This window comes from Ruditapes philippinarum, unplaced genomic scaffold (assembly GCF_026571515.1).
Source record: "Ruditapes philippinarum isolate M1 unplaced genomic scaffold, ASM2657151v2 ctg6191_1_1_1_1, whole genome shotgun sequence".
Taxonomy (NCBI): domain Eukaryota; kingdom Metazoa; phylum Mollusca; class Bivalvia; order Venerida; family Veneridae; genus Ruditapes; species Ruditapes philippinarum.
In genome coordinates this window covers 38,061-44,060 of record NW_026864625.1, presented here as the reverse complement: position 1 = coordinate 44,060, position 6,000 = coordinate 38,061, and positions in this window count along the sequence as shown.

Genomic DNA, 6,000 nt, shown 5'->3' with positions numbered 1-6,000 from the left:
TTTTTTACATGTTTATCAAAAGTTACTCTCATTTTCCAACTGCCTGTCAATTTAATATAGCATTCAGCATTTCAGTGAAAAACATTACTTCATTTGCATTAATTTCATTTATTGTGCTTTTTGTGGTTGCAAATAATGTACTTTTTTGGATAGTCTTAATAAACTATGTACATGTATAAATTTGTATCCGATTATACTTTTGATTATTAAACAAAGACAAGACTGTTGAATGAGTAAACATACAATATATGCTGGATTTTAAAAATGTTATGTTGATATGAATTAAATTGTAAATAAAAGCATTAAACCAGATAACAGAAATAGATTTTTTCTGCTATGTATTAAGTTTGTTATTCATGCAGAACATAATTATATGAGCCGCGTCACAACAAAACCAACATGATGGGTTTGCGACCAGCATGGATCGGCGCAGTCTGATCAGGATTAATGCTGTTCGCTTACAAACCGTATAACAAGTAGAGAAACTGATAGCGAACAGCATGGATCCTGATCAGACTGTGCGGATGCGCAGACTGGTCTGGATCCACGCTGGTCGCAAACCCATTATGTTGGTTTTGATGGACGCGGCTCATACATACATGTATAGTTTGAAATTTTGTCTATGTTGAAACATGAACATGTTCATTTAAGATATTGAGTGTGGTATAGATTAATGTTACAGAATCAATCATTCATATGCTTTTTAATCTGATACACAAACTTTAGTTTGGCATGTGTGATTTTGTTACTGCATATTTGACACAAACTGTGTAATTTTAACAAGAAGGTGCACTCAAAGCTATTTTTTATTTGAGTATATTTTTCCTAATTAAAATAAAAATCAGTTTAAATTTTTAATTTACAATATTGATGAATATGTGCCTAGCATGTAAGTTTTTAAGTGAACAGCTAGGATATTTCAAAATACAATCATCACAATGTTAACTGAGAAATGGAATTATATAGTTAATATTCTATTTAAAGTGTGTATTGTTTGTAACAATAGAGTGAATATAGATGTATTATTTATCTTTATATATTATAATGATAGAAAATAAACAGTATAAATATATTATTATTTGGTGTAATAAACATTTGGAAAGTAAATAGTTTAAGATTTATAGCTTTGTCACTAGTAACTCCTGCAGAATACCATAAATAACCTCTTCCCCTAATTAGTCAGCAAAGGTTTTCAAAAACAGGAATTTCCTGTATAATCAATATTTTCTCTGCCCTAACCATTCTATTTCTATCCGTAACATTTAACCCTTTCCCCCATGAGCATATTGTTGAAAATGGCCGTTTTTACTGAAAAGCCTCCTGTTACAAGTTCAAACTGCTATGAAACTATGAAAAATGCTTCAATACTAATCAAACTTGGCACAAATGTTGACTGGGCCATTGCCTTTGTAACGACATGCTCAGTCTTAAATTTCCTGTTACCATGGCAATGAGGGGACATCTCAAAATTGCCAAAAATCACTATGTTGCCTCGATTTTTTCCATCAAAATTTATTTCAAAGTGCTGCAACTTCTCAAGGGATTGAGATAGAGTCAAAGGCTTTTCAGCGTTGGTTACACGTTACATTATGATCGACCTGGGGTCATTTTTAGCCTCTCACAAGTCCAATAATCTTGGCGAAAAAGTGCTCAATTTTTTTAGCAACATTTCTCAAACGAAAACATGTGTTTGGGGCCCAAATAGGACATTTTTTCACTATTTGAGGCCTAAAAAAAGGGGGGGGGGGGGGTCGAAAGTGCGTTGTTTCGCGTATATATGAGGTAAAGGGTTAAAAAATAAAATAAAGTGTAGAACCCTCTCAACCTATAGTAAGTAACACATATTTAAAATGTTTTTTGGGGGAAAAAAAAAATATATATTTTTAAGTGAAACCACATATTTGAACAATCAGATATACACATGGTTTCACTCGACTATTTGATAAGAATAAGTAGAGCTATCCTAGTCACCAGAGTGTTGGCATAACCACTTATGTTAAAAGTTTTTGTAACACCTCAAATATTTCCAAAGTCCATTGACATATGGCTTTGAAATTTTGCACACTTTAGCACACTTGTTCACCATCATGACCCCAACCTGTAGACAGGAGAAGGTATTTCTATCAAGCATTTTGACAGAATTATGCCCCTTTTTAGCTTGACTATTCGATAAGAATAAGTAGAGCAATTGTAGACACCAAAGCGTCGGCTTAACCACTTACGTTAAAGTTTTTGTAATACCTTAAAAATTTTCAAAGTCCATTGACATAATATTATGGCTTTGAAACTTTGCACACTTGTTCACCAACATGACCCCAACTTGTAGACAGGAGGAGGTAACTGTATCAAGCATTTTGACAGAATAGTGCCCCTTTTTCTACTTTCGACTTCTTTGATATAAAACCAACAGACTTCTTTGAGAGCATAATAGGAGTTTCTTTGAAAAATTTTGCCCTTTTGTTAACTAAATTTATCATTATCAAGACTCTTTTACTATCAAGCACTAAGAATAGTGGAGCGTTGGACATAATTTATGTTAAAGTTTGCGTAACACCTCAAATATTTTCAAAGTCCATTGGCATAATTATGGCTTTAAAACTTTGCACACATGTTCACCACCAATTGACCCTAACCTGTATACACAAGGAAGTAACTCTGTCAAGCATTTTGACAGAATTAAGCCCCTTTTTGGACTTTATGTCAAAGTTTGCATTAATACCACATCAGATATTTTCATATTTCATCGACATCTTGCTTTGAAACCAGTTGAAATATTATACACTTCTTTGTGGGCATAATAGGACTCTCTCCAAGGCTTATAACATAGATTTGGGAAAAATGGCTCTTTTGTGAACTTAGAAAATGTTACATTATTTTACAAGACTCTTTTACTATCAAGCACTTAGAATAGTCAAGCGTGCTGTCCTACCGACAGCTCTTGTTTTTTCATAGGAAAAATTCTATGTAGGTTCACCTCACTAGAATTAGCAGGCTCTACACTTTATCCCGTAACAATTAATGAAGTATTAAAAATGTAATGGCAGAAACTAAAACCTGGTCTTTGGTTTATTGTGCCCCCCACAGATCACAGAAGAAAATCATGTGATAAAGGCACCATGAATATACATGTAAAAACACATAAAAATCGTGTCATTCATCACTTTTGTGTTGCACAATACAGTGGCGAAATTTAGGAATCACTTCCCAGTCATCGGTCTCCATCCATCTTTCTGTCCATCCATCAAAAACCTTGTCCTGACTACTCCTCAAAAACTACTGATGCAATTTCATCAAAACTTTACAGGAATGATCAGTACCAAGTCTAGTTGTGCAAATCTTGATCATTTTCCAGTTAAATCATTTTTGTCAGAGTTTAGGCCCTTTAATGATTTTTATACGCCCCTTTGAAAAAAGGGTCATATAATAGTTTCCCCCTGGCGGGCTGTCTGGTTTTGGGCAAACCATATCTCCTACATGCATCGAGAAATTTTAAAAAGAAACATCATAGAAATACTCACCATTATGTGAAGCTGTTACGCACACATAAACCGGGTCTCAAGGTCACACTTAAAGGTCATTGAAAAATGCTTGTCGATTTCAATATAACTTGGCACAAATGTTCACTATTGTAAGGTGGAGAGTGGCATAAAAAATTTAGGTCCTTGCAGTCAAGGTCAAGGTCACACATGGGTGTCAAAGTTCAGATTTAAATATGAAGTATGTATTTAGATCATTTAGTCATCATTTATTGAGGGATTGAAACACAAATGGTCATTATCATGACTACTGGTGTGAAACATGTAATTAAGATTCATATATGCAAGGTCAAGGTCACTAGCGATGACAGTCAAGGTCACAAAAGTGATAAAATATAGAGATTTTGTCCAGAGCAGTTCTTCATACACATTGAGGAATTTTAATGAAACTTTATAGAAATGTTGACCGGTCGCACACATGAACCAGTAGGTCAAAGATCACACTTACAGATCATTGAAAAACACTTGTCCAGAGCAAAACTTCTACATGAATAGAGGAATTTCAATATAACTTGGCACAAATGTTCACCATTGTGAGTGTTATGTGCAAAATTAAAGTCAAGGTCATACATAGGGGTCAAAGTTGCGATAAAAATATGAAAATGTGTATTCAGACCATTTAGTCATCTTTTAATGAGGGATTGAAACACAAATGGTTATTATCATGTCTACTCATGTGAAACATGTGATTTAGGTTAATATATGCAAGGTCAAGGGGACTAAAGATGATAGTCAAGGTCACTAAAGATGATAAAATATAGAGATTTTGCCCAGAGCATATCTACGAATATGGAGGGATTCTAATGAAACTTCATACAAATGTTCACCACTATAAGGAGCAGTGTCATGCGCATGAACTAGGTCTCCAGGTCAAGGTAACACTTAGAGGTCATTGAAAAACACTTGTCCAGAGCAAAACTTCTACATGCATAGAGGGATTTCAATATAACTTGGCACAAATGTTCATCATTGTAAGGCACTGGCTATATTATTTAGGCAGAGTGTCACATGCAAAATTTAGGTCCCTGCAGCTGTGAAATTTGAAGGTAAAGGGCCCACGAGTTGTTGAGATATTGATCAGAAACCGTTTTTACCCATAAGGTCAGTGTGATCTTGACCTTTGACCCCTTGACCCAGAAAATTCATTGAGGTCATCTTCTGACCAAAAGCAATGCATTATGAGCACTTCAGCAATATCTTCATATCCTTTAGCTGACTTTGATAAAATTTCAAAGGAGTGATTCTCTGTTCAAAGAAATAATCATTGGGTAACCAATTAACAAAATAGCTCAAATTTTATGCTTCTCAAAAAGATTGTTAAGGTTATTTCTTGTGGCGAGAGACTTTCTCGAAAGGCTCTTTAACTTTAGCCATTCGACCAATGCAACAACTTTAAAGGACACTGTTGCAGTTTATACAAATTTATTTTAGTTTGATCGTGTTGGAAGCTATAAAGTTATTGAATCACTCTTGAATCCATCCCTGGAAATAGCCAGTACTAAGCAATGAATGTAAAGTTTCTTGCGCAAGGAAACAACTGCTTGCCCCCGACAGGGTTTAAACTCATGCAGTCAGCAATACTGACAAGATTACTTGTCTGACATGTTAACCACTCAGCCACGCTGCAAATGTCTTATTTTAAATGAGTATGAAATGCCGTCATATACAGGAAGTAGGAGTAACCCGTCCCTAGATTTGCCACTTAAATGCCACCCTTTTCAATGGTGGAGTATTTAGACAATTTTCCACCAATAATGCCACCAAAACGCCACCCAAATCATGAAAATGGTGAAAAATTTGAGCAGGACTGATGGTATATAATTTTCCAGTTAATTCCACCTTTTTTACACTTAATGCCACCAATGAGTGGAAAGTTGGTGGAGTATTTAGACAAACTTTCGACTACATGCCACTTGTTTCCACTAATTGCCACCATCATGGTGGAAAGATGGTGGAGTATTTAGACGAATTTCCACCATTATGCCACCATTGAGTGGCAAACTCATTTTCCACAAAATGCCACTTATTTCCACCTTTTGCCACCATTAGGGTGGAAAGTTGGTGGAGTATTTAGACACTTTTCCACCATTTTTCCACCACAAAGTGGCAAATTCAGTTTCCACTAAATGCCACCTATTTTCACCCTTTCAGAAATTTTCCACCTTGTGAGTGGCAATAGCTGGAAACTGCTTAAAAGTCACCCAGAACCCTAAAAGAGAAACAAACAAATTTTAAAAATAATCCTTTTTAATGTCTCCATATGAAATTATTGTCTCAAAAAATAGCAACACTTTAGTCCATTTATTATCTTCAGTTTATCTTCCTATTCCTGGACGGTTTGAGGAGGTGCAGAATCACCCTATGGATTTCAGTCCTTTGGGTTGTCAGCCACTTTTCCAGCGCACAATCTAAAACAAAAAAATATTATGAATAATTGTTACAATAATTAAAAACATTAGCATAC